This window comes from Pongo pygmaeus, chromosome 5, assembly GCF_028885625.2.
Source record: "Pongo pygmaeus isolate AG05252 chromosome 5, NHGRI_mPonPyg2-v2.0_pri, whole genome shotgun sequence".
Taxonomy (NCBI): domain Eukaryota; kingdom Metazoa; phylum Chordata; class Mammalia; order Primates; family Hominidae; genus Pongo; species Pongo pygmaeus.
This window is the reverse complement of record NC_072378.2, coordinates 153,310,779-153,338,096: the sequence shown is the minus strand read 5'-3', so window position 1 is coordinate 153,338,096 and position 27,318 is coordinate 153,310,779. Positions and strand designations below refer to the sequence as shown.

General features: G+C 35.4%; 1 long non-coding RNA gene across 1 annotated transcript in view; it reads left to right on the top strand.

The window, feature by feature from the left end:
• The first annotated feature begins 8,686 nt into the window (after window positions 1-8,686).
• LOC129039220 (uncharacterized) overlaps window positions 8,687-27,318 on the top strand; it is a 76,710-nt gene continuing 58,078 nt past the window's right edge. The window contains exon 1 of the long non-coding RNA XR_008503288.1: window positions 8,687-8,917. This is a non-coding gene — a long non-coding RNA (uncharacterized LOC129039220). The remainder of the gene's footprint in view (window positions 8,918-27,318) is intronic.

Below are 27,318 nucleotides of genomic sequence, written 5' to 3'. Positions count from 1 at the left end.
TCTGGACTTCCTTAGAGACAGTTTCTAATGGCCACGTTTTTTTCCTATGTATGAACCATAGTTTCTAGTTTCTTTACATACTGAGGAGAGCCAAGATCACTTGGTGGCCATCAAGCAGACCGTCCAAAGGCAAAACTCCTTATCTGAGGAATTTAGAAGTAATTAGACTTCCCTATTATCCAAAGCCGGCATCTGCTACTAGGCTTCTTTCCTAAAATTTATAAATAACTAGAATGTCTATATATCTCTGGAATGCATTCATATTGAAATTCATTCTGCAACCGTTGCTAATATTAGGCACCAAACTGTCTATAAATGTATCATTTATCATGACCTACATGGCCAATATGGTTCAAATTATCCTTAAGCTCCTGCTTTAAGGTCCATAAATACCCATAAAGGAAAATCCACCATGGCGTGCTCAGTCAGTCCTCTCTTGCTGAGGCTTCCCACTGCACTCTTCTGCAGCATTCTTTCTATATAATAATAGACTTCAATTGTATCTAATAAAAGGATTTCAAACCTATACTATTGTCGGTAAATTCTTCTTACTACCTGTAAGCTGATCACTTCACATTGCTGCGGCTCTGACTCCTCACCCAGCACATGTCTCATACATTGTTTGTTATAATTGGATATTTAAAATGATATGTGATAACTTTGAAAATCAGATTCCTCCCTTTCAAGACTGACATAAAAAAATCTGCTAAACCCCAAAACCCTTAGGTTCCTGAGACAAGAATGGAAGGGTTGGTCTTCAGAGCCGTTAAGAGCTGAGAGGGTGAAGATTTCTGCAGGAAGGGCTAAGTACTCTTAGAGCTGATTTGCTCTCCTGATGTATTCTTCCCTCTGCTTTTTAAAAACTGGACAAGAAAAATATTTCCTGTATATAGAAGAAAAGCATTCTTATAATATTATTCTTTTTATTTTTCTACCCTCAGAAGTTCTTTTGTTTGCTAAACATTTAGTTTATTCTGCCCTCTTAAACTGACTTTGGTATTACATGTAAACATGTTCCTTTAGGCAATTCTTTGAAGCAAAATCAAAACCAAACTAAACTAAAATAAAATAAAATAAGAGTTGACATTTCCATAGATATCTATTTACTTTCTTTATATTTTCAGGTTCTATGTGATCTACACCAATTTTATTTTCAGAGAAAAGATCGCACTTGTTAGGCATATATTATCATTACAGGTAAAATATTCCTTTAAGTCTATAGTTCTAAGGAAGAAAAATAGTGAGAACTTTGCCTCCTCATAGTGATTCCAGAAGTTATCAGAACAAGGTGAAAAAATTAGTTACAAATTTTCAGCTCTGCTTTTCTTCCATATGTCCTACAAATAAACTAGAAGTGATTTTAGTTTTTTTAAAGCGTAAAGTTACATACATATCTCCAAATGTTCTGTAACTCAGAAGGCAGCTGGAGCCCTCCTTACTCTCTGAGACTTAGATATCTTCAGATCTCCCTTGGAAGTTCAACGCCCTTCTATCATATCTGCTAATATCTTGGTGTTCTCCCACTCTTCTGTGCCAGGCTCCTTAACTCATATATGTGAGTCTTCAAAGATTCACGGAAAATGTTTATTAAGAAAAAAACTGTGCATGGACTTCAAAACTTTTTTGCACCAAAATAAACTCATACTAACTTGTTATAACATATCTGAACAGGATATAGTTTGAGATACTAAGAAGGATAAGACATTAGTTTGCAAAGAGTCTCTATCAGAGCAACATGAGTTCTGCTAAAATTAAGAACAAGCATCTATTGATGGTAAAGCTTGGGTGGAAGAATAGTGAAATCACTGATGCTTTTTGAAAAGTTTATGGGGACAAAGCCCCAAAGGAATCAGCAGTTTACAATTAGATCACTTGTTTTAAGAAGGGAATAGACGATGTTGAAGATGAAGCCTGCAGCAGCAGACCACCTACAACAATTTGCAGGGAAAAAAAATTTGTACCCTAATTGAAGAGGACCAATTGTTAACAATAGAAACAATAGCCAACACCCTAGACATCTCAATTGGTTCAGCGTACACAATCCTGGCTTAAAAATTAAAAGTGAGCAAACTTTTCAGTCAGTGAGTATCAAAACCATTGTGCCCAGATCAGCTGCAGACAAGAGCAGAGCTTTCACTGGAATTTTGAAACAAGCGGATCAAGATCCTGAAGCATTTCTTCCAATTGTAACAGGAGATGAAACATGGCCTTACCAGTATGATCCTAAATACAAAGCACAATCAAAGCAATGGCTACTGAGAGGCGGAAAGGGCCCAATCAAAGCAAAAGTGGACTGGTCAAGAGCAAAGGTCATGGCAACGGTGTTTTGGGATACTCAAGGCATTTTGCTTGTGAATATTCTGGAGGGCCAAAGAACAATAATGTCTTGCTCATTATGAGAGTATTTTGAGAAAGTCAAAGCTTTAAAAAAAATGCCTGGGAAACTTCATGAGAGAGTCCTCTACAACAACAATGCTCCTGCTGAGTGCTCTCATCAAACAAGGGCAATTTTGAGAGTTTTGATGTTAAATAGGCATCCACCTTATAGTCCTGATTTGGCTGCAACTTTTTTTTCCTCCCTATTTTAAAAAATCTTTAAAGGGCATCCATTTTTCTTCAGTTAATAGTGTAAAAAAGGCTGCAATGACTTGGTTAAATTCCCAGGATCCTCAGTTTTTTAGGGATGGACGAAATGTTGATGTCATTGCTTACAAAAGTGTCTTGAATGTGATGGAGCTTAGATTGAAAAATAAAGTTGATATTTCTTATTTTTTGTTTAATTTCATTTTTCCATGAACTTTTTGAAGATCCCTCATACCTTGGTTTGTTTTGTTCATGTCAGATCAGACTCAGACAACTTAGTCACTACCTTTTGTCTTTCCTGTAAAAAGTCAATATATACTTTTGTGAGATTAATAATCCTTGTTGAAGGTTTAGAAAAAGATTCTCATTTGAGTGTGTGGACTTTTACTATCTCACCAAGTCTTCCTCCTCCTTTGCCTTTTGATATCTGCGCTTCTTCTGCTCAGACTTGTCAGTTCTCCTTTGGTAGCTATTTACATCTCTCTCATTTCTACACCTAAAATTTGCATAATCAAATTCATCAATGATTTTCATTTGGCAGAACCCACCCCACCTAAAAGACAGTTGGGTTACAGATAATGAAAGCATTTCAGTAATACCCCCAGACACAAAAACATATCCACTGGAATTTTGAAAATATGAGAACAAGCAAATTTGGAAGCTAGTCTCAGTATTATTTGTCTCAAAATGTCAGCAGTTCTTTGATTAGGTCATACAAAGAATGATGTTAGGAATATTTACAAGATTATCCATGCTGTTAAAGCTACTATAGTCCAATATGTTTTGGAGTAATTAACCAGCCTTTGTAATTTTTTCTGGGAATTTTATACTCTCCTCCCATAAGCTGAAGATATAAAAGACACAAGATGAAGATGTAAAAGACATTGGGAATAAACCCTGAGCCAAAGCCAGATTTATATTTCTTACTATTTATCTCCTAATACCAGGTGTAATTCTAAAACTGAACATCCACTATTTTATATAGGAGCTGAAAAGTAGCTTAATTCTTTATGGAAAGAGGGTATGAATTAGCTTTCTGAAACATTAATTTTATAGTTTATAGCACAGGAGCATCTTAGTTCTTGAACTAGGATTTCTGGTTTTCTGTGCTTGTCTTTTATATTCTTTATGTTTGTAAATGTATGTCAGAATTCACATATGAGTTATTTCCCTTGAAATAAGTATACTTATATTAAAACAAATAGATGTTACCTGTCTAAAATTAGAAAAAATATTTGCTTTATAATTGAGTGATCAAAGTCATGTTTGTGTCTGCCATTTAAAATTGGAAAAATTCTGTGTGTCCATGGTCCAGAGCTCACTTGAGATTTACCATGCCTAATTCAGTAATGTTGACTCAAATCTTTCCAGAATTTTTGATAATCCTGTCTTCACTTGACAGTTACAGGCCATTTTTGCCTCTGAAATATAGGATTTGAAGAACTTTTATCTATTACAGTGTCTCTTTTATAGATCTGTTCATTTTTATAACCAAGTTCTTTTATTTCAAATTATTCTTTAATCTTTCTTCCTAATCTTTATGATTAAACTTTCAACCCCCTCTAGTAGAATAGATTCTAGATGCTGAGGTATATAACTCAATTGTGTAATTCAGAATTGACCTCAGAGTTTTGTATGTCTCCAGTACAACTGTTTGAACTACTTGACATTAAAATGTTAAGCCATTCTGTCATTTTTGAGCAATTTCCTGAATAATTTCCAATTTCCAAGCTATTTGTACACAGGAAACTGCTGTTTAACAAAGGTTGCACCCAATGAAGTCAGGGGCCTTTCATCTAATTATAAACATCCCTTATTATCTTCAATTAAGTCTGCTGTGACCCTGAAATAACTTTTCATAGTTGAAACCAAACTATAAAAAGAATCTATTGGGTATCAAAAGTATCACTTACCTCCCCAAAGAATGAATTTTTAAGGCCTCTATCAAAATCTCTACTTCAGAGATCTCTGGAGATGCATGTTTGGCAGTGGTATCTGTTTACTAAGAACTCATTTTCTATGAGACTTCTAGAAATATCTTCCACTCAATTAGGAGTTGACATTCTCCCTTAAGTAGACTGAAGTCCTCCAGTATTAGAGTACAAAGCAGAGACCTGTGGGAAGAGGCATTCCTTACAGGAATGAGTCTTTATGTTTAGAGAATACCCCCTGGGGAGGACTAAAAAGAATAGCCTTGTCAAGCCAAGGGGTGTGAATTGCTACTGTGAGGATTCACAATTCTAGAGTCCTCTATATTTTAGTACTATGGTTACATTAGGAGAGGTACCATATGGAAGGGGTATGAGGAGATCGTACTGAGCAAGTGTAAAATGTAGATGAGATGAAGAACTTTTATCTATTACAGTGTCTCTTTTATAGATCTGTTCATTTTTATAACCAAGTTCTTTTATTTCAAATTATTCTTTGAATAATTTTATATTCTTTATATTAATATATATTAATATATTTCCTTGTCCTCACCCAAATCTCATCTCGAATTGTAATCCCCGCATGTCAAGGAAGGAACCTGTAATCTCCACCTGTAGAGGGAGGGAGGTGATTGGATCATGGAGGCAGATTCCTCCATGCTGTTCTCATGATAGTGAGGGAGTTCTCACGAGAGCTAATGGTTTTAAAAGTGTGGCACTGGCTGGGCGTGGTGGTTCATGCCTGTAATCCCAGCATTTTGGGAGGCTGAGGCGTCTGGATCACCTGAGATCAGGAGTTCGAGACCAGCCTGGCCAACATGGTGAAACCCCATCTCTACTAAAAATACAAAAAATTAGCCGGGTGTGGTAGCAGGTGCCTGTAATCCAGCTACTTGGGAGGCTGAGGCAGGAGAATCACTTGAACCCAGGAGGCAGAGGTTGCAGTGAGCCGAGATGGCGCCGTTGCACTCCAGCCTGGGCAACAAGAGTGAAACTCCGTCTCAAAAAAAAAAAAGTGTGACACTTCCTCGTTCGCTTGCTTTTTCTCTCTCCTGCTGCCTGTGAAGAAGGTGCTTGCTTCCCCTTCGCCTTCCGCCATGATTGTAAGTTTCCTGAGGCCTCCGTAGCCATGTGGAACTGTGAGACAATTAAATCTTTTTCCTTTATAAATTACCCAGTCTCAGGTAGTATCTTTATAGCAGTGTGAAAACAGATTAATACAGTAGACAAATATGCTAACCACCCTGATTTAATCATTACAAACTGTATACGTGTATCAAAACATCACACTGTACCCCATAAATACATACAATCATTTGTCAATTGATGATAAAATAAAACACAATAATAGAGTAAATTATGTCTCTCTCTATATATATATTCACACACACACACACACGCACACATAATTTGCCAGATTACTACTATTTGACCTTTTAATAAAATGTTATTTAAAATTTAATATGAATCAACATTTTACCTCTTGATTTTTAGAATACTTTGGTTTTTGTTTTGGCTTTTTTAAGCCAGGGTCTCTCTCTGTCACTCAGGCTGGAGTGCAGTGGCACGATCTCAGCCCACTGCAACCTCTGCCTCCCAGGCTCAAGTGATCTCCCACTACAGCCTCCCAAGTAGCTGAACTACAGGTACACAGGCGACCATGCCCAGCTAATTTTTGTGTTTTTTGTGGAGATGTGGTTTCACTATGTTGCTCAGGCTGGTCTCAAACTCCTGAGCTCAAGCAATCTGCCTGCCTCTGCCTCCCAAAATGCTGGGATTAGAGGCGTGAGCCACCATGCCCAGGTTAAAATACTCGTAATATGAAATAAATTTAACTCTAGAAAACATAGACACTAGCTGCTTGAGAAAATTGGTCTGAGGTAATCTCAACTTCAAACAAGTAATAGTATTTTCAAAATCAGCCCATATCAGTTAGTTCTGGCTCTCCATGTTTCCCGCACTCTCTTGCTATACTCAGACTGCAGGATCCGAAAACAAATGATACATCAAGTCATAAAAATAAGGAGGTGACTCAAGTAAAATGAAGCTGGTCTTCATAAATATTAGAGCCTTTTTAGCTTGATAAAGTTTAGCAAAGCAACTATTTTATTTAATAGCTGTAGTCTTTAAAACTTAGTTTTACAAATGTCCAAATTTCTATTTAAAATTTTTAATGTCCCTAAGGAAAAAAGCCTAAAAAATGGGTTTTAAAAACATGTTTTTATTGTGAAAAACTTCAAACATAAAAATATAGTTTCATTCATACTTCTGCCTAATCACCCCCATTGGCATAGTTTAATTGAATTCCTAGATATGATATCATTTTATCTATAAATACCTAACAGTGTATCTTTAAAGAGCAGGGAGTTTAAAAAAATATGACAAGAATGTCATGATCACACCTAAAGACAACAATTCCAGAGCATAAAATTGTATCTAAATAGTGTTCCAATTTTGCTGGTTCTATTGTAAATGCATTGTTTCAGTTGGCTTATTCAAATAATGACACAAAGTCTACACATTGCCTTTGTGTAATATGCCTCTTAAGCCTCTGTTGATATATTACAGTTTTTCTCCTTCATTTTTTCTTGCTCTTTGTTTGTTGTAATTTCCCACAATCTGAATAGCAGCATCATGGTATTGTTTTAAACATGCTCATTTACTCTATGAATGTCCTATGAACTGAAAGTCAGATCTAGATGCTTAACTAAATTCCTTTTGACAAGAACATTTCACAGGTGGTTGTGAGTGCTTTCTGTTGCTCTGTATCAGATGGTACATGATGTCTTGTTTCAATCCCTTTTACTTGATATTAAGATTGATCTGTGAATTCATGTGTGATCAACCTGATCCATCCATTGTAAGGTTTCCTATTGGCCTTCACCTAAGGATTTTAAAACTGATGAATGTTACCTAGACCTATGATTTTATTAGGAAAAATATTACATGTATTTTAAATTCTTTCTGAATTTGTTTAGAATTATTTCAGAAAGAAGGTTCTTTCATCAACTGTTTGATTATTCACAAATGCATTTTGTACAAGAAAGGTAGAATAGATGCTTAATTCCCAAATTTATTCCTAATAAACTAGGAAGATTTGTATATCCTTATCAAGAGCTTTCCAACACAGCAGGCATTAGAAAACAGTTCTAATTTGATTTGATTCCCTATTTTCAAGACGGACAAAATTGTTTGAGGTTGATTTCTTTCATTTTCACTTGGTTATGAATAGCTAAAGAGAGTATAATCTTTTGTAAAAATATGATTGGTTGTCTAGAAAGTAATTTCTTATCCAAAAATTATGTGATTCAGAACATCAACAATGAAAAGCTGGTGAACTTGAGAAGAAGAAATAAAATGAGAAACTTGTCTTTCACCAGGGTAGTTTGAAATGAGATAGAAATTATGGGGAGAAGGGATAGGGATAGGGTAACAATGGAGTGACATTTTTCCTAGTATATGTTCGGTATGGATTTGATTTTTAGAACATGCTATTTAATTAATTAATTAATTCTAACTTTTATTTTAGGTTCAGGAGTACACGTGCAGGTTTGTCATATAGGCAAATTATGTGTCACAGAGTTTTGGTGTATGGATTATTTCATCACCCGGGTAGTCAACATCGTACTTCATAAGTATTTTTCCTAATCCTCTCCCTTCTCCCACCATTCACCCTCAAATAGGCCCCTGTGTCTGTTAGAACATGCTATCTTTTTCTTTTTCTTTTTGAAATTTTCAGGGAAAGAACACGTTATTTTTTTAAACTTCAAAAGCAAATAAAATAAATAAAAAGGGAGGGGTACCATAGAATACAAACAGAAAGAAATGAATAACATAATACACTCAACTGAGAAATAAGGAACTAACCCAATTACTTGTTGAATCTGGTATTTTGACTATATACTTTCTGGCTAAAAAATAAATGGCAAACAAGTTAGTAGTTGATAAGTTAGTGTTTCAGAGGTATAGTTTAGAAATTCTGAAACTTCTTAGTACATATTGTAGGATTGAGCAAATACATAAATGAATTAAGCATAGTAGAAGTCAGGTTTGCTATTATCAGAAAAGAGTATCACAAAACGGGAAGGATAAGTGTTGGGATCAGCAATCCACGAAGGGCTCTGGGCATCCCTGTGCATCATTGCTGGGTGTGCCAGGAATGCAACACCCTTGCCACTTTTCATCCACACCGTTTCTCAGCGTTGGATGTGCAAGCAATTTTGAGATGAAGTCATGACTCCCTACAAGACAAAAAACAGGTTTGCTTATTTTGCTACAAACCAATAAGTTCTTCAGCCATGCTGCAAAATCCACTGTGTATCCAGTTCCCATCTGCGGCCCGCACATCATCCCCGTGGGACTTGAGATCAAGAGGATCCCATGCAAATCATGTTGCTTGCTGTGCTGTGAGTAAAATGTCCTTTGTCTCTGACTCAGAAGTCTTGTATCTTCTATCAGCATGCATGAAACAGTGGCAGGCTAACTCATTCAAATAACCCAAAATCAAATTCCAAGTCTGAAAGACACTAGAATGGCATATGGTATTTTGTTAGAATTGGAGGGATGGGGATGAGCTCATAGTTATAAAGATAAATGATAGATATTAGATTATCGTATAGACAGATATTGGTGTGTATGTATAAATAAATGTTTTTACAAAGACAAATGTTTTTACAAAGTAGATTGCTACAGGGTTCATATAGCCCTTAGCTCTTTGTTTATAAATACCTTTCCTCTCTAAAAAGATCCAGGGCTCCCTGGAGAACTGGCTAATTCTTGGGCATGGAATGAAAAAATACAAGATGAACCTGGAGAAGCTTTCTGTGTCAGAAAGTAAGAACGTGCTCAAAGAATGATGGGACCATGTGAAAAGGACATAGGAGTCTGTTTGAAAGGCATCCCACTGGCCAAATATAGGATAACTCTGAGGATAAAAATGTCAGTGAAGAATTATAACCCACTGAAATAAAAAATGATAAATGGATAAATGAAGGCATTATTTATAGGACAATGACAGCTAATACATTTTAAAAGAAAAATGAGATATAAGATCAACATTTGGCAAACACCATAATAATTGTTTCTGGCAAGAAACGTCCGTGAAAGCTAAAACCTAATGCATGCAAATTGATGAGAAAGATAATATTTATATAACCTCAAAGTATCTCCTTCATAAAATACTTATTAGTGACAAAGTGAAAATGGTGACTCTACAATGGAGGAACCTGGCAGACAACATCTTAACCAAGGGATCAAGATGGAACAATTGTGTACTATTATGTACATTCTCATATCAGGCACTAAGTACACAACATCAATTTTGTGCTACTCTGCACAAAACACATAACTGAAATCTAACTCTGAGGAAACATCAGATAAAAACAAAATGAACAATATTCTTTGTAATAAGTGATCTGTGCTCTTCAAAATGTGAAGGTCGTAAAAGACACTTCCAGGTCAAAAAAGACCAAAGGTGCACAATAACTAAATAAAAAAAGAACCTTATATTAGATTTTGCAGAAGAAACCATTTTTTGCCCTTGCTTTAAAGAATATTAATGGGAAGTTGGTGAAATTTGAATAAAATCTGTACATGAGATAATAACATTACATCAAAGTTAATTTCCTAGTTTTAATCACTGTCAGGTGTTTATATAAGAGAATTTGTTTTCCAGGAAATACAAACTGAATAATTTAGGAATAAAGGGATGTATCTCTATAATTTACTCCTAAATGACTCAGAATATATATATATATATATATATGTATATGTATATACACACACATACACATATGTATATGTATATGTATATACACACACATACACATATGTATGTGTATATATAAATTTGTTATATATATAACAAATTTATATATATACATGTATGTATATAAATACAATATAGATATTTTATATATATAATTTATATCTCTATCTATGGAGAGAGAGTAAAGAAAATATGAAATGTTAACATTTGGGGCCTTTAGCAAAGTGTTGACAGAGATTCTTTGTATAATTTTTTTTTTTTTTTTTGAGATGGAGTCTTGCTGTGTCACCCAGGCTGGAGTGTGGTGGCATGATCTCGGCTCACTGCAACCTCTGCCTCCCATGCTCAAGCAATTCTCCTGCTTCAGCCTCCTGAGTAGCTGGGTACAGGCACGAGCCACCATGCCCAGCTAATTGTTGTATTTTTAGTAGAGATGGGGTTCCACCATGTTGCCCAGGCTGATCTTGAACTCCTGGGCTCAAGTGAACCGCCCGTCTTGGCCTCCCAAAGTTCTTTGTATAATTTTTGCAACTTTTTAGTATGTGTGACATTATGTTTTCTAAAAATGTTTATAAAATTTCATTTCTTGCAAAATTCAGTACATTTTTAACTTTTGGATTTAGTCAATAGGTTTTAGTAAAATTTAAAGTAATTGGAATTAAAAAGAATTGTTTCTAATCTTGGCTGAGCACAGGCTTGATAATTTAATCTCTCTGAGCTCCAAAGACATATAATTGCAATATTAATATATATACACTTATTTTTGTCATATACTTAATACCTTTATATAGCAAACATAGATTGAATCCTGACTTGTTTTTAAATGAAAAGTCTATGGCAGGAAATTGAAAAGAGAGATCTGATTATAACCTCAAACTGTAATTCTTAATCTCTGGTTCATGACATACTAATCCCAAGTACTGCATGTGACTATTTCCACAAATATTTAAAGTAAAATTGTAACTCATAACATTTTTGCAAAGTAGAACATGGTTATTGTCATACTAATATTATTGTGTTTTGGTAAATTTTCCTGAGTTGGGGAGATAGGGTTGGATTATGGCCAGGACACTGTGCCTTGTACCAGCAGTTGATGGTCCCATCTGGGAACCACCTGTCATTAATAAAAGCAGTATGCATAAATTACTGCAGTGCTTTATGTCTCTGTAAATATTAGGTTTCATCAAAATATAATTGTACACATGGGAAGGAGTGCAACCATATTTGAACATCATCTGTCATTAATTGTATGAGGAAATAACATGTAAAAATTATTGCTCAAAAAATGCAAATGGTTTGAAGACACCATAACTTATGGTTCATAAATGTGTTCATAACTGAACAAAGTTTATGTGGGACATTTCAGTATTCGTAACTTATAGAAGTAAAAAGTGATAAATCTTGCTGTTTTATCATTTACAGATAAAATAATTTTGAGAAAGAAAACATTTTGGAGATAAATATAACTACTACATTTCCTAGAAGTAGTTCTGGCTCATTGCAGATAATGTTTCTATAATAACCGTAAACAACCACATTGGATTTGATGAGCATACTACTGCTACAAAGCATTGTGCAAAGGAGCACTCAGCTCCTTTAAATTAATTGCATTTGTATAAATGGAATTGGTTTCGTCAAAGGCTGTCTTTTAATGAATGAGGTTTTATATTCAAGAGTGAACATAATCCTTTGGTTCAAGAGTCAATGAAATGAAAAAGTGATTGATTCACCAAATTAGGGCTGAATTTACTTTTGTATTTTTTATAGATGAGGAGCTACTGGCCACATTTGACTCATTTGAAAACTCTACTCCATCAAAATTAACTTTTATCATTACCACCTACTTCAGGGCATGCTTTCCCAGTTGTTTTCAAATATAAATTTCCTCAGGAATATAAATAGGTTTACTTAGTGATGATTCAATTTGAAGTGGAAACTCACTTAGATCTACTGGAGAATACAGAAAGTCTATTATATAAGTGTTGGTTATAAGGAATTACAGTAGTTAGTAAAACAAACTATATTCACATGAAATAGAGCATATCATAGGTAAATAGTAAAAAATATATACTAAATCCTAACAGATGCCCAGATTTTTGGTTCTTTACTGTTCCCTCTATTTTTATGTGGAGATTTAGAGAGATTGAAAAACTAAGCCATCACCCTACTGTCTTCTCAGAATCAATCAATTGAATTAATAATTTTGAATATTTGGGAGCAGTTAATATAATAGAAGACAGGGAATTTTAAAATGTGCTCTAAGGCATGGATAGAATTTACATATTTGAAGGTTATTCTAATTATCATGTTAGAGATTGTTCAGCATGTTGTAAATCCCAAATATCTCATTTGAACATCATGGAGGCCAAATGCAGTGATTCATGCCTGGGAGGCCAAGGCAGGAGGATTGCTTGAGCCCAGGAGTTTGAGATCAGCCTGAGAAACATGTGAGACCCTCTCTCCACAAAAATAATTGTAAAAATTAGCCAGGCATTGTGGCCTGTAGTTCCAGCTACTTGGGAGGCTGAGGCGGAAGGTTTGCTTGAGCCCTGGAGGACCAGGCAGCAGTGACCCATGAATGCACCACTGCACCCCAGCCTGAGCAACAGAGTGAGACACTGTCTCAAAAAAAATAATAATAAAATAAAACAAAATCTTGGCATATTTGAGCCCTTTTTATTATGGTTATTTTTTCAAATTACAATTTGCTGATACAATACAGAGGTAACAGGGACTGGATTGAGGCAGAAGGAACTATGCATAGTTTCAGTTGTGTAGAGCGAAGGGACAGGTAAAGTAACTAGCCATCTGTCACCACAGCAGGCCTACATATCACCTTTTTCTTCCGCAGCTAGAGCTCAGGTGGCTTTCTGTTCCTCCTGGTCTGCAACCTCCAGTTACCTTCCAAATACTAGGAATCACGGGCATGGCAGTAGAACCCCAAAGCCCCCTAAAAGCCATGAAGAAAATACCCAGACTCAGATATGTGGCAAAAAATTAGGAGCAGGTCCAGATTTTGTGGGCCCAGAAACTTTTACAATTGGGAGGAACTTTTTTAAAAATGCAAAATCAGAAACCCAAAATTAGGAACAAAAGTGAATATTTATTTAGAATGAGTAAAAATATCTTCCTCAGTTACTAATTATAAAAGTTGATGAACACCACAAACATTAAAAATGCAAATAACTCAATATTTTATTAATAAACTCCCTGATGTACCTTTATCAGCTTTATTGGGGTATAACTGTATTAAAAATGCACATGCTAAATGTGTACAACTGGAAGCATTTGGACGTAGGCACACAACTGTGATACCATCATCAAAATCAAGGTAATAAACACGTGCATCACCTCCAAAAGTTTCCCTATGCCCCTTTATGTGTGTGTCTGTGTGTATACGTATGTGTGTATGTCATACATTCTATTAGTGCTTACTCTGAAGACTATACCTGCATTCTTGATTTGTTTATTGTAGTTATGAATTTTAAGTATATATATTTTAAATTCAACAAAAGATTACATCATTGTTTGGAGACTTAACATAAGTCTACAGTCTTAAATATTCAGGCGCACAATACCACTGTTATTTATAGGCACTATGTTGTATAGCAAATCTTCTATTTCTCCTTCTTTTCTTATTCATAAAGATTTAAAAATATAAGACCCATACCTAGCTTCAAGAAACAGGCTGTGAGCAAGATTTGCTCTTGGGCCATAGTTTGCCATCTCCTCTTTTGGTAGTTTTTTGTATGTATACATATATATATATATATATATATATATATATATATATAAAATATAGAAAAACCTTATTTTATCATGCTTCACTTTATTGTGCTTCAGAGATACTGCATTTTTCACAAATTAAAGGTTTGCAACAATCCTGCTTCAAGCAAGTCTATTGGTGCCATTTTTCCAACAGCATATGCTCACTTTGTGTCTTTGTGTCACATTTTTGCAATTTCTTCAATATTTCAAGCTTTTTAAATTATCATTACCTCTGTTATGGTGATCTGTGTTCAGTGATCCTTGATGTTACTATGGTAATTGTTTTGGAGCACCATGAACTGTGCCCATATAAGATGGTGAACTTAATAAATGTTATGTGCGTTCTGACTGCTCCACCAACCAGCCATTCCCCTGTCTCTCTCCCTCTCCTTGGGCTTCCCTGTTCCCTGAGACACAACAGTATTGAATTTAGGCAAATGAATACAATGCCCTCTAAGTGAAAGGAAGAGTCACCCGTCTTTCACTTTAAATCAAAAGCTAGAAATGGTTAGTGAGGAAGGCATGTTGAAAGCCAAGATAGGCCAAAAACTAAACCTCTTGCAAAAAAACAGTTGGCCAACTTCTGAATGCAAAGGAAACTTTCTTGAAGGAAATTCAAAGTACTACTCCAGTGAACATATGAATGATAAGAAAGCAAAACAGCCTTATTGCTGATATGGAAAAAGTTTTGGTGGTCTGGTTAGAAAGTCAAACCCACCACAACATTCCCTTAAGCTGAAGCCTAATCCAGAGCAAGAACTTCTGTGGAAGCTGAGAGAGGTGAGGAAGCCACAGAAAAAAGTTGGAAGCTAGGAGAGGTGGGTACATGAGGTTTAAGGAAAGAAGCCACTTCCATAACATAATTGTGCAATGTGAAGCAGCAAACACTGATGAATCTTTCTCATCCCTTTTAATATGTACATTTAAAATTATAAAAAATTTCAGCTTGTTAAGGAATAACTGAAAAATAAAATTCACATATTTAAAGTATATATTTAGCTATGTTGTCCAGGTTGGTCTCGAACTCCTGACCAGGCCTGGGTGAAACAGCAAGATTCTGTCACAAAAAATAAATAAATAAATAAATAAATAATAAACTGTATATTTAAAGTGTACAACTTGAAGATTCAATACAGGTATGTATTGTAAAGTGATTACCACAATCAAGTTAATTAACATATTCATCCCTCAACTCACATAGTTTCCCTTTTTAATTTTTGTTTTTTTGATGAGAACTCTTAAGATAAACTCTCTTAGCTAATTCCAAGTATATAATACAATATTATCAACTATTGTCGCCATGCTGTACATTAGATCCCCGATCTTATTTTTATAACAGAAAGTTGGTACCCTTGGATCAACATAAGATCATAGAATTTTATTTAAGCACCTCTTTTGCTGTGTCTCATGAGATTTTTATATGCTATACCTTTATTATCGTTTAGTTAAATATATTTTCTAATGTCTGTTTTGATTTCTTTTTTGGTCTATGTATTGAATAGACATTTATTGCTTAATTTCTAAGCAGGTGGAGATTTTTGTAGCTTTCTTCTCGTTATTTTGTCTTAATTCTGCTGTAATCAGAAAATATATTCCGAATTAGTAAATTCTTTGACAAGACTTAATTTGTGGCCAGCATGTACTTAATATTGGTATCCATTGCACTTAGTCATTCATTTCCTTGTTGTTCAGTGCACTATTCTATATATGTTAACTAGGTCAAATTAATGATGATATTCAAATCTTTTCAAACCTTACTAAATTGTTTTTGTCCCGTTATTCTATCAGCCTTTGGAAGTCTATTTCACTTTTACTTCCTTCTATTTCTGTCATATATTTTGAAACCTTGTCACTGAGTACATGCAGACCAGGAGTATGTCACTCTATTGTTTCAATGACCCCTTTATCATTCTGAAATGCCCTTCTTTAACTTTTATAAAGCTCGTTTCCTTAAAGCATACTTTTCTGATCTTAGCATAGCTACATGATCTTTTTTTTGTTAATGTTTTTCATAGTAAACATTTTCTGTTCTCTTACTTTTAATTTTACATGTTCTTGTATTTAAAATGTTTTTCTTCTATGCTGCATATTGCTGGGCTTTCTTTCCTATTCAATGTATTTTATTTCTTATTTGGTTTATTTAGTTTAACTTACATTTATTGTAATATCTGATATGGTTGTGTTTATGTCTTACCAGTTATTTCCACTTGACCACCTGAGTTTATGGTCCTCTTTCTCTGCATTCTTTTTTCTTTAATTAATCAAAAGTTCTATTCGTCCACTAATTTCTTATTAATTTTTTAGTCACATATTTTATTAGTGCTTACTCTGAAGGGTGTACCTGCAATCTTGGTTTGTTTATAGTAGTCATGAATTTTAATTACATATATATTTTAAATTCCACAAAATATTACATTTTTGTTTTGTACAGTGAATGTCCATTTATGTTTGGGTTTAACCCCAAAAATTTGAAAATAATGACTGAAATACTTTAGTTAAATTTTTGATTATTTTATCTTAATTTTATTTATATACCACTTGGCTTTCCTTTTCTCACTCAGAAACCAAGGCCACAAGCAAAGATCCCAACATTTAAAATGTCAGTGCAAGATCCCCTCTCTGTTAATGAAGTCCATTTTAAACAAAATGAAATTATACAAACATAAAAATAAATGTTTTAATAAAATAATTTTAACTTTCACCTTCTAGTTTTAAGCAGTGAACATTAATATATGAAATTTTTCATCTTAAAATACTATCCATTTATTTATAACAAGACATCTAATAACATGTAAGCAGAATATGCTTCAACTGAGGTTAAGTAAATGATAAACATACTTGTAAATAAGCAGTAAATGTTTAAAAGGAATCTACAAAAACTTTTGACTCAAAACCATTGAAAATGCAAAATCCCAGTTCTTGAAGATAACAAGTTAATGGATACATTTTCTTTTATGACGGAGAACTGTCTAACCTCAGTGATACTGAGTCTGAATGAAGCATAAATTTATTATTGATAATTTTAGGGAGGCTGGTCCAGTTCGTTTTCTTCATTTTAAAATTCTAATCTGTATTACTGCCTGAGCAAAGGCATCACTGCAGGAACCGCATAGAATTTGTCATTTAATTCATTTGTCTTCTCCTCTTTTCGAGTCCACCTATGTCAAACTGTCAAGTGTCTATGCCTGGATATGTTAATTAATGTGTTATTTTCTAGGGAATGACTTTTACTCAATAACTTTTCCTGCGTGGCCTCTTTAAAGACCACTTCTTGGTTTCTCTAAGATCTCTAGCTACTTTGTTAGTATTTACTGCAAACAAAATTATCTTGTAAAATGGAGACATCAAGTCAAATTGGTTCCATCTAGTTCTAAATTCCCCCTTCCCCCTGTGTTCAACCCATCAATACAATTCTCTAATGCAATTTAGGGAATGGTCCCTGTGCCCAGCTCCTTATTTTTTAAATTACCATCTTCAAGTATTTAGCCTGCTTGCCTTCCCGTTTTAATTTTACCTCATCAAATATATGCTTTCAGAAGCAGTCCCACATTACAGCCTAAAGTATAAAGAAAAATAAGAACCCCATATACGTATATCAAAATATCTTCTTATAGTTTGAGCCAAGTGGAGAAGTCAATAACAGCTCTATATTTTTTTAAAATACGACTACATATGAATCCGTGTTGCCCAATCCGTTTTCACACCATTGTCAACATTCAAACGCCCTGGCCGTGGGCTGAGACAATTGCTATTGCACAACAATGCCACATGGTAAAACAGCCTGGATTTATTAAACTTTCTGATATTTTGTGCATCCCAGATTTTTTGTATTAATTTCAGTTTTTAAAAATATTGCATTAAAATATTATTTATCTTGATTACTGGAATTTCTAGCACCCTTTAAAATTTTGTGCCCCAGGAGAGTGCCTCATAGGCCACACCCTAAGCCCCATCCTGAACTGGAACCCTTCCCTTGAAAATTAATGTCTGAGCGTTCAGCAAGGTGAATTTCTTTGATGTTTCCCTTTGAGGAGAGAGGAGCATGTACTTCTTTCTTCGTTGAGCTCAGCTCCTGGATCATCATCATCTCTCTCTGGAGAGGCTGCAGATGGGAAAAGAAGATTTTTCCACTTCCGAGTCTTCTGAATCATTTGGCAGGTCAACCAAACTGCTCTCTAGTGGTGTCTGCATTTTCCTCTCATTTCCCTTGCTTCTGGCTCCTCCTCCTGGACCTCCTTAGCAGGTTCATTTTCTTCTAACCTGCTCATTCCGTGATTTCAACCCAGACCTCTTCTCTCTACCTCCCCCTTGCTATGCTTTCCCAGCTTTCTTGTGTCTGCCTCAGCTTCCCGCACCTCTTTTCTCCTAGGGAACATCATGCAGCTACCTGCTTCCCTCATGGTGCCTCCATGCCAGGCTATGTTCCCAGGCCTAGGGACTATGAGAATGATGACGCTTGATGTCAGAATGTTTAATACACCTTTCATCCAAATATTATACTAATGTTCTTTAAAAGTGGCCCAGATCATTACTTTCCTGCTTTATTTAAAAAAGTAGGGGGTTAGGGAAAAGATCCAGTTTATAGCCTAGAGGAAGAGGGTGGTTCCTTAGTAGAAATAGAGAACAATTTCTCAGTGACTATTTCTAAACACCATTTTCTCTCCTTAATCAAATGAGTTTGTACAAATTACAGAATCTCAAAACCAGAATTTCCTGTAACTCTATAAAGAGAAAGATTTAGTACTCATTAAACATACTAATAATATAGATTCTAAATGTTATTTATTGTAAGTATATTTACTTTCCTTTTAACATTTTAAATGCATTTATATGTTGTTTTACATTTTTAGTTTCACATCATTTAAGAGCATTCTATTTTACAATATAATTACTATAGTAAATTATCATCATGAATTTTTAGAGTACAATGTACAATTTTAAAAATATTTGCAGCTCAGAATCACAGTTAAAATATTTTTCATGAATGTTGTTTTTTCCAATACACTGTCTGTGTTACTTACAATCTAGGCAAACCTGAGTAAGTGGCTAAAATTCCTGTTTATCAGTTTCCTCACTACAATAATGAGGAAACATGATTGATACCTACCTCCTGGGGCTGCTCTAGGGATAGACCGAATCAGTGTGTGCAAAATGCCCAGAACACTGCCTTTTGCACAGCAGTGCCCAGCCCAACAAGTATTAACCATTATGTTTATCATTATTAATAGGGTTCATATTAATATGAGTTCCTTAGTGTGAAAGTAAATTTATCTTCTTTTTTTCTAAATTCTTTCTCACACTGAGTAAGTTGGATCATTCTGAATTCAAAACAGAGCTCAATTATTGTATTAATCCCTTTACTTGGTAATACCAATTGATAAAAAGAAGTATCACAACATAACCACAAAAGAAGTTATTATTTATTTTTACTTTTCATTAAAGACCAGGATTTTCAGGGACAGGTAGGGTTTCAAATATGATAACAGCTTTGCCTTATTATGAAATAAAAAGTGATACAGAGTGTAGAATATTCTTTTGTTATAATGTATTTTTTTTTTTTTTTAGATTGGAATAGATAGGAAATACTAATTAGGTAATACTGACAGGGACACAAAATTCTAAAGTTTTGGGTAGGGGTTTTCTGACTGGGAAAAAAGCATCTTATAATCCTTGAAGTTTAGACAAGGTGATCTTTGCTTTAGGAAAAGTACAGACAAAAATGAAACTTAAAAATAGAACAACTGCATTCAGCAGGGTTCCACTCACTTAATTATGGAAAGCTAGAGCCGAAGGGACATTAGAAATGGCACAGTTTGACCTCTGCATTTTGTTATCTGAGGCAATGTGATCACATACATGCACACACTAGTTAGGGTAGAACATGGGCTTCAAACTCTGAGCATCAGTATTTCTAAAACTTGTCTTCCATATTAATTCCTTTCGGGTCAAAATGTTTCCAAACTCATAATCTCTGGAATGTATTTCTCATTTCCCACCTAAAAGATGATATCTTACATTATACAATGCAAATGACTTAGTGAAACACACCATCTCAGTGAAATATTGATGTTCTGTACATTTATCCTGATATATCCTTGAATAAAGTCTTAAGATAACTAAATACTTAAGTTGGAAGCCTAAAGTCTTAAGATAACTGAATGCTTAAGTTTGAAGCAGAAGAATAACCGGCATTCTTTTTCAAAATGAAATTACTTTGTTTAAAAGAATTATTAGAAGAATTTCTCTCTCTCTTGGTTTTAGTCTGTCTTTCCACAAATCATGTATAGAGGATAATTGTGTCTTTCCACAAATCAAATACATAGGACAATAGAGGATTATATTTTGTCAAAATAATAAAGATATTACTACCTATTTTATTTAATTTTTAATGAACAATTTATATATATTTATGGGGTACAAGGTGATGTTTACTACTTTTTAAGGGCTTTTTGCATGTCTACATGCCTTGTCTATTTCAATTCCTACAATAATTCTGTGAGCTAGGAATCACTATGCCCATTTTATTGATGAGGAAACTGAAGCTCGGGAGGTTGCATAATGCGATCAAGGCCACAGTTCATAACCTGAACCCAGATTCTTCTAACTCAGGATTCCATATTTTTAACTACAATGCCACAGTGCAGAATGTTCTTTACCCAGAATACTTTTTAAAATTATCTATTAATGTACACAGCTGTTTTAACTATTCTCCTCACTATTTCTATGTATAATGAATGTTAATGACTTTTAGTGAGAAGATTGTAAAGCTTTATGCAGGAATTCACTCTGACATCTAAGACTAAGAATTCTTTGTTATAATGATTTTTTTTTTTTTGCTGAATCTCAAGTGGATTATTTTTGCCTTTTTTATTATAACTTAATTATTTTTAAACACAAATTAAGAGTAAAATATGATGGTAGGTAGGGGATCTATTCATTTCTAAGAACAGTCTCTAGGAAGTAAAAAAAAAAAATCAGCATGATGAGTGTTTTTTAGGACTTTTCATGATTATTTATGGGGTTTGCATGAGCGAGAGTCCCAGGGACAGTCATGCTGGCAGTAGTACCTGCAGGCACAAGAGTGTCACCCTCAGAAGAGAATGAAATGCTTGCCCCAGGGAAGGGAGGAGAAAGCTTACCATCTGCTCTCTGGAGCTTTCAGGTATAGATGAAGGAGAGGCTGGTGTCTGCTTTTCACCTGAAGATTCCTGAGAATCACACTTGCCTGAAGCATTCATAAGAGCATGGCAAGAGGGGCAGTTGCTCTGTTGTGCCAGGAAGAAGATGGAGGTAACCCCATGCCTTCATTCCAGTTATCCAAAGCTCTCAAAGCTGTAGAAGAGAACTTCAAGGTTCTGTTTTATTATTATTATTATTATACTTTAAGTTCCAGGATAAATGTGCAGAACGTGCAGGTTTGTTACATAGGTATACACGTGCCATGGTGGTTTGCTGCACGCATCAACCCGTCATCTACATTAGGTGCTTCTCCTAATGCTATCTCTCCCCTTGCCCCCCACTCCCTGACAGGCCCCGGTGTGTGATGCCACCCCCACCCTCGTGTCCATGTGTTCTCATTGTTCAGCTCCCACTTATGAGTGAGGACATGCAGTATTTGGTTTTCTGTACCTGTGTTAGTTTGCTGAGAATGATGGTTTCCGGCGTCGTCCATGTCCCTACAAAGGTCATGACCTCATTCTTTTTTATGGCTGCATAGTATTCCATGGTGTATATGTGCCACATTTTCTTAATTTAGTCTACCATTGATGGGCATTTGGATTGACTCCAAGTCTTTCCTATTGTGAACAGTGCTGCAGTAAACATACGTGTGCATGTGTCTTTATAGTAGAATGATTTATAATCCTTTGGATGAATACCCAGTAATGGTATTGCTGGGTCAAATGTTATTTCTGGTTCTAGATCCTTGAGGAATTGCCACACTGTCTTCCACAATGGTTGAACTAATTTACACTCCCACCAGCAGTGTAAAAGGGTTCCTATTTCTGTGTTTTTATGTGAAGAAACCTGAGTTTAGGGGAGAGGGCAGGAGACAAGGTCCCCACCGAGGAGATAAGTAGACAAAGTAAGATAGAGGCCCATGAATGAGCCTAAGGCATAGGTAGGTTATAGGGAGACCTGTCTGTGTCTCACTAAGAATGTTCTAAAGATCACCCTAAGGAAGCCATCCACATCAGCAGCAGGGAAACATCTAAGGCGATGACACCACTAGCAGCAGAAAAGAAGAGTTTGTGCTGGAGTAAGACTGGGGTCTCTAGATGAAGGCTGCATGGCACCAGAGTTGCCTCCCCACCACCAATACATGGCCAGGTCTGCAAAACCGGAAGATTCTTTAGTTTCCCTTTTCTTCTCTCTGCCATACCCCAAGAAAAGCTAGACCCAGAAGAGAAAGAGAAGAAGGTGTGTAAATAAGAGAAGTCCACATACTTTTACCTTCCCCCTCAGTCTTCTCCAAGATCCTGATGTGAGAGGAGAAAAGGAAGATCAGACATTGGCTCTTCCTCATGTAGGTTCCTCCTTGATAGGAAAAGAAGACAGCGCGTTAGATAAAATTTGAGAACACAGCTTCAAAGATGCCATTATGTGATGGGAAAGAAACAATAGACAGAGTCTTGTTAAGGGCAGTGATTGGAGAAAAATCAAAATGTTCAGTTTTGACCCCATTGAGTTATCTACTCTGTAAGCCAGGTGCACTTACATGAGACAAGATTTAACACAATGTGAATTTTGCTTTTTTTCATCCCTTAAGGCTTTCATACCGCACTTAGCACTTTATTAGGATTTTAGTTTATGGTATACACACTAAATATTAAATTTATCACGTCTTGGTTGGGCAGATGCCCTATAATTCACACAGTGCCAGGTAACATAGACACTGTGTAACAAAGGCATACGCTGGGCGCGGTGGCTCACGCCTGTAATCCCAGCACTTTGGGAGGCCGAGGCAGGTGGATCACGAGGTCAGGAGATCGAGACCATCCTGGCCAACATGGTGAAACCCCGTCTCTACTAAAAAAAAAAAAAAAAAAAAAAAAAATACAAAAAATTAGCCGGGCGTGGTGGCGGGCACCTGTAGTCCCAACTACTCTGGAGGCTGAGGCAGGAGAACGGCATGAACCCGGGAGGCGGAGCTTGCAGTGAGCCGAGATGATGCCACTGCACTCCAGCCTGGGCGACAGAGTGAGACTTCATCTTAAAAAAACACAAATAAACAAAGGCATATATGATAAGGCTTCCTTTCCAAGCATTTACAATTGGCTGGGGGTAATATATAAGCACTTAAGTTATCTAAAAAGACAGAAGTCAATTAACAACATAAATTCTGCCAACATTTATATGAAACATATTTTAAAGAAAATATTGCATTTGTGCAATATTAGAAAAAATTAAATACCATATGTTAAACCTTCTCATATTTTCTTCAGCCAGCTCCTCCTATATGTTTTCTTTAAGTCGATATTTTATGTGTTAGCTCTGGTCATTCGCTTCTAATTGTTACCATTAATTTTACATGTTAGAGTGCACAGATGAAACGAATGAGTGTTTGACAGCCTCTACAAATGGAAAATGTCTTTGTCAAGAGCCAAACTGAAAAGGCCAAAGCCCTCTAGTTTGCTGTTTCTAGCATCTGAAGTCCAGACACAAATGACTCTGACCAGTGCTTGCTGATGTGACATCTGTCTTCATGTGCGTTTGCTCTGGGAGTTGCCCTGTTAGCCCTTTCCTGGACTGCCTTGATTCTGATACCTTGCCTGGACAATCTTATTATTTGTCATCTGGCTTTCTGGCTACTGTGTTCTCTTCCTGTCACCCTAAACTTCCTTTCCTTATCTGAAGCTGGAACTACACTCATTCTGAAACATGCACACAAACACACCTAAATCTAAAAAAATCTTGAAATTATAGTGACCAATATATCCTTTTACATTCACCTGATTTAAGCAGCACTGTAAATGAGGAAATCGTATCTAACATGAAGTCAAGGTATTCTTACATCCAGAAATAATAAGCTTTTGATTCCCTTGAGAATATTTTGAGCTGACGTCAAGGCTTTTAATATAATTTTGTTGATGCGGGAGCATAATATGACGAACAAAACACTTGAGAATGTTGAGGTATGCTCTCAAATGTGTTAACATGATCAGACAAAATTTAGTCCTCAAACTGGAACAGAGCAGTTAAGGTAGCATGCACTGGCAGATAATCAAACTCAGGCTCGCTAATTAAATTGTACTGCAGCTGATAACAATGCAGTTGATGATGCCCAGCATATTCCATGCTTGTCACAAATTGCTGTTACTTATGAAACAGAGCAGTAGCTTTCCACTTGAATATTTTCCAGAGCAAAGGGAACTGCGGGCATATGCACATATGCTCACAAGTGCTTGGTGGCTCTTTCTAAATATTTTTAAATGGATGTGTTAATACACAGAGCAAGCTTTGGATTTTTTTTCTGTGATTCCGCATCATCAAGTACCCCATCATTTGCAAGATTAAAGTCAGAAAGTTGTCATAGCCTGTCTCCACCAGGAATATATGTGTGCATATATATCTTACACCACTTTTCACTTGTCACATATCTCAGTGGTTGGATGAGAATACGGTGCTAATACTGAGTTCTAACTCTTGGAAGATAGCTACAGTTTAATGCATTATATTAAACAAACATCTTTACAACTCTAAAAGATCTATCTGAATACGGAATGTGTGGCCTTAAGAGAGCTCTTCTCAGTGCCAGAGAAGTACAAAAATACACCAGGTAGTCATGTAGCTGTTATGCTGAATTCGAATTTTAAGTACTAGGTGATGGTTAAACATGTTTTGGTGGGAGCCTAGTCAGAGAACACGGAAGCTATAGGTCTGATTCGTTGGCCTACCTCATGCTGGCAAAATTCGGTGTAAATAACAACTCCTATATATTTTTCTCAGAACTGGTTCCTAAGAGAGCAGAAAATCAGCTATATGAAACCACGGCTAAAGAGATAAATGGCCTCAGTACTCAAATTTGTATACCACGTTTATCTGCAACTGCAGATCACCTGAACGATAGTGAATCAACTGATTGGGAAGAATTTATCTAATGTAAACTATGTGGCCAACAATCTAAGGGATTATTTGTGAAGAAGAAAATCTGGGTTCTAATTTATACTCTGTTCTGGCTGATGGTAGAACCTAAGGAATGGTCCATTTCCCCTAGTAAATTCTCTTGTATCACTATAGATGCTTTCCCAAAATGCTGATCACAATTTAAAATTTTACCTCTTAAGTGTCTATTTGATTAGTGGCTGAATCCCTCCTTCAGACTGAAGTCCATGAGAACAGAAACTCTGTTATTTTTTGGTCTGCATTGTATACACGGCATTCAACACAGTACCAGCCACAATGTGAATGCTCAAACACTTACCAAATACATGATTGAATGAATTTAAATCTTCTGGGGCTCAGTTTCTCCATATTGAAAACAAAGAGATCCTTGTAACATGTCTAAATATTGCTCAAATTTCTTACATCTTTAAGGGTTGTGTACCCCCATTTTATGATCCTTATTCTTCAGAAGTGTAACAATGATTTAGAAACAGAGGCATGTATGAAATCACTAGAGAAAAAAGATATAGCCAACAATTAAGCATTCCCTTGTAGGTTACTGAGCTCAGAAAATGAATGAATAAATTATTATTTTGCATGATGGATACGTTTGAATAATGGAAAGAATGTAAGAAGACATTTTCATGTTAGCAGTAGAATAATAACAGAGGGAAAGAAGACAGAGGCAGCAACGAGGATGAGCTGTGCAAGGGAATGTGAAGATTTTCTCCATATCTGCATGTTTGTATGATTAAGATTTCCAATTTATTCTATTAATGTTTGTTTCTCTTCCTAATTAAATGATGAAGTAAATGTCATGGCCCAGATATTTGGGACTGGCTTCATCAGAATCATTTAATTATATTTATGGGTTCTTGGAAGTTCAGATTAAAAATATCACATCCCAAATCTTGAACAGCTCAAGTGACAATGCAATACTCCTAGGGAGAAAAACATGGCCATCCCCATCATGCTGTGTGGAGGCTGATTTTGACAATAGAGATGCTTGCCTCCTTTCACAGATAAAAGGAAAAACTTCAAGTTCTTTAATTCTGAAAAGCCGGTAAATAGTAACAGCTTATAATAGTCTCTAAAATGACCATAAAGAAAATTCCAATTGATTTAATGATTAGAAGTGAAACTTGAAGTCAAGAAATTCAAAGCCTCTTTACAAACCCATGCCCTTCACATTTATTTAAGAATATATGTGATCACAGGCACATATTGTACAAGTCTAGCGTCCTTTTGCTTATCCAAGAGAATATACAGCCACATGGCACAATGCTTTTGATTAATACCACTGAAATCAAAAATGAGAAATTTAAGTGGAAATAACAGCCAACTAAATGCACACACAATAATAAAGTTTTCCATTTGTTTAAGTGAAAAATAAGAACTCTTACTTATTTTAGGTAATTTTTTGAAAAGAAAGGCAGCAAATATTTTCCAACAAGTGAAAAGATCATATGTATGTTCTACAGTTTTGACTGAGGGTACAAAATAAAAATGTCCTGGACATTAAAGGGTCATAAAGGAATTTTATGCACAACTGTTTGCCCACAGATTTGATTATTGGTTGATTGTAGTGAATCGATTTTATGAAAGATGCCATCTGCCAGTATTTGTAAAATGAGAAATAGACAATCTGAATAGATCTACATCTATTGTAGAAATTGAATAAATAATTAATAACCTCACAAAACATAAATTCCTGGGCCCTCATGGGTTCACTGGGATGAATTCTACTAAACATTTAAGGAAGGAATTAGAGGAATCCTGTAAGATCTCTTTCAGAAGATAAAAGCAGAGGGCATACTTCCTAACTCATTCTATGAGGCCAGCTTACCCTAATACTGAAACTAGACAAAAACACTGCAAAAAAGGAAAACTACAGACCAATATCTCTCATGAACATTGATGCAAAAAATCTCAACAAAATGTTAGAAATTCAAATACAAAAATGTATAAAAAGAATTATACACTGTGACCAACTGGCATTTATCACAGATATGCAAGGCTAGTTCAACAATAAAAATAGCAATTAATGTAATCAATCACATCAATAGGCTAAAGAAGAATAGTCATGAATTTAGACATAGACCTTACATCCTTCCTGAAAACCAACTTAAAATGAATCATAGACCTAAATGTAAAACGCAAAACTAGAAA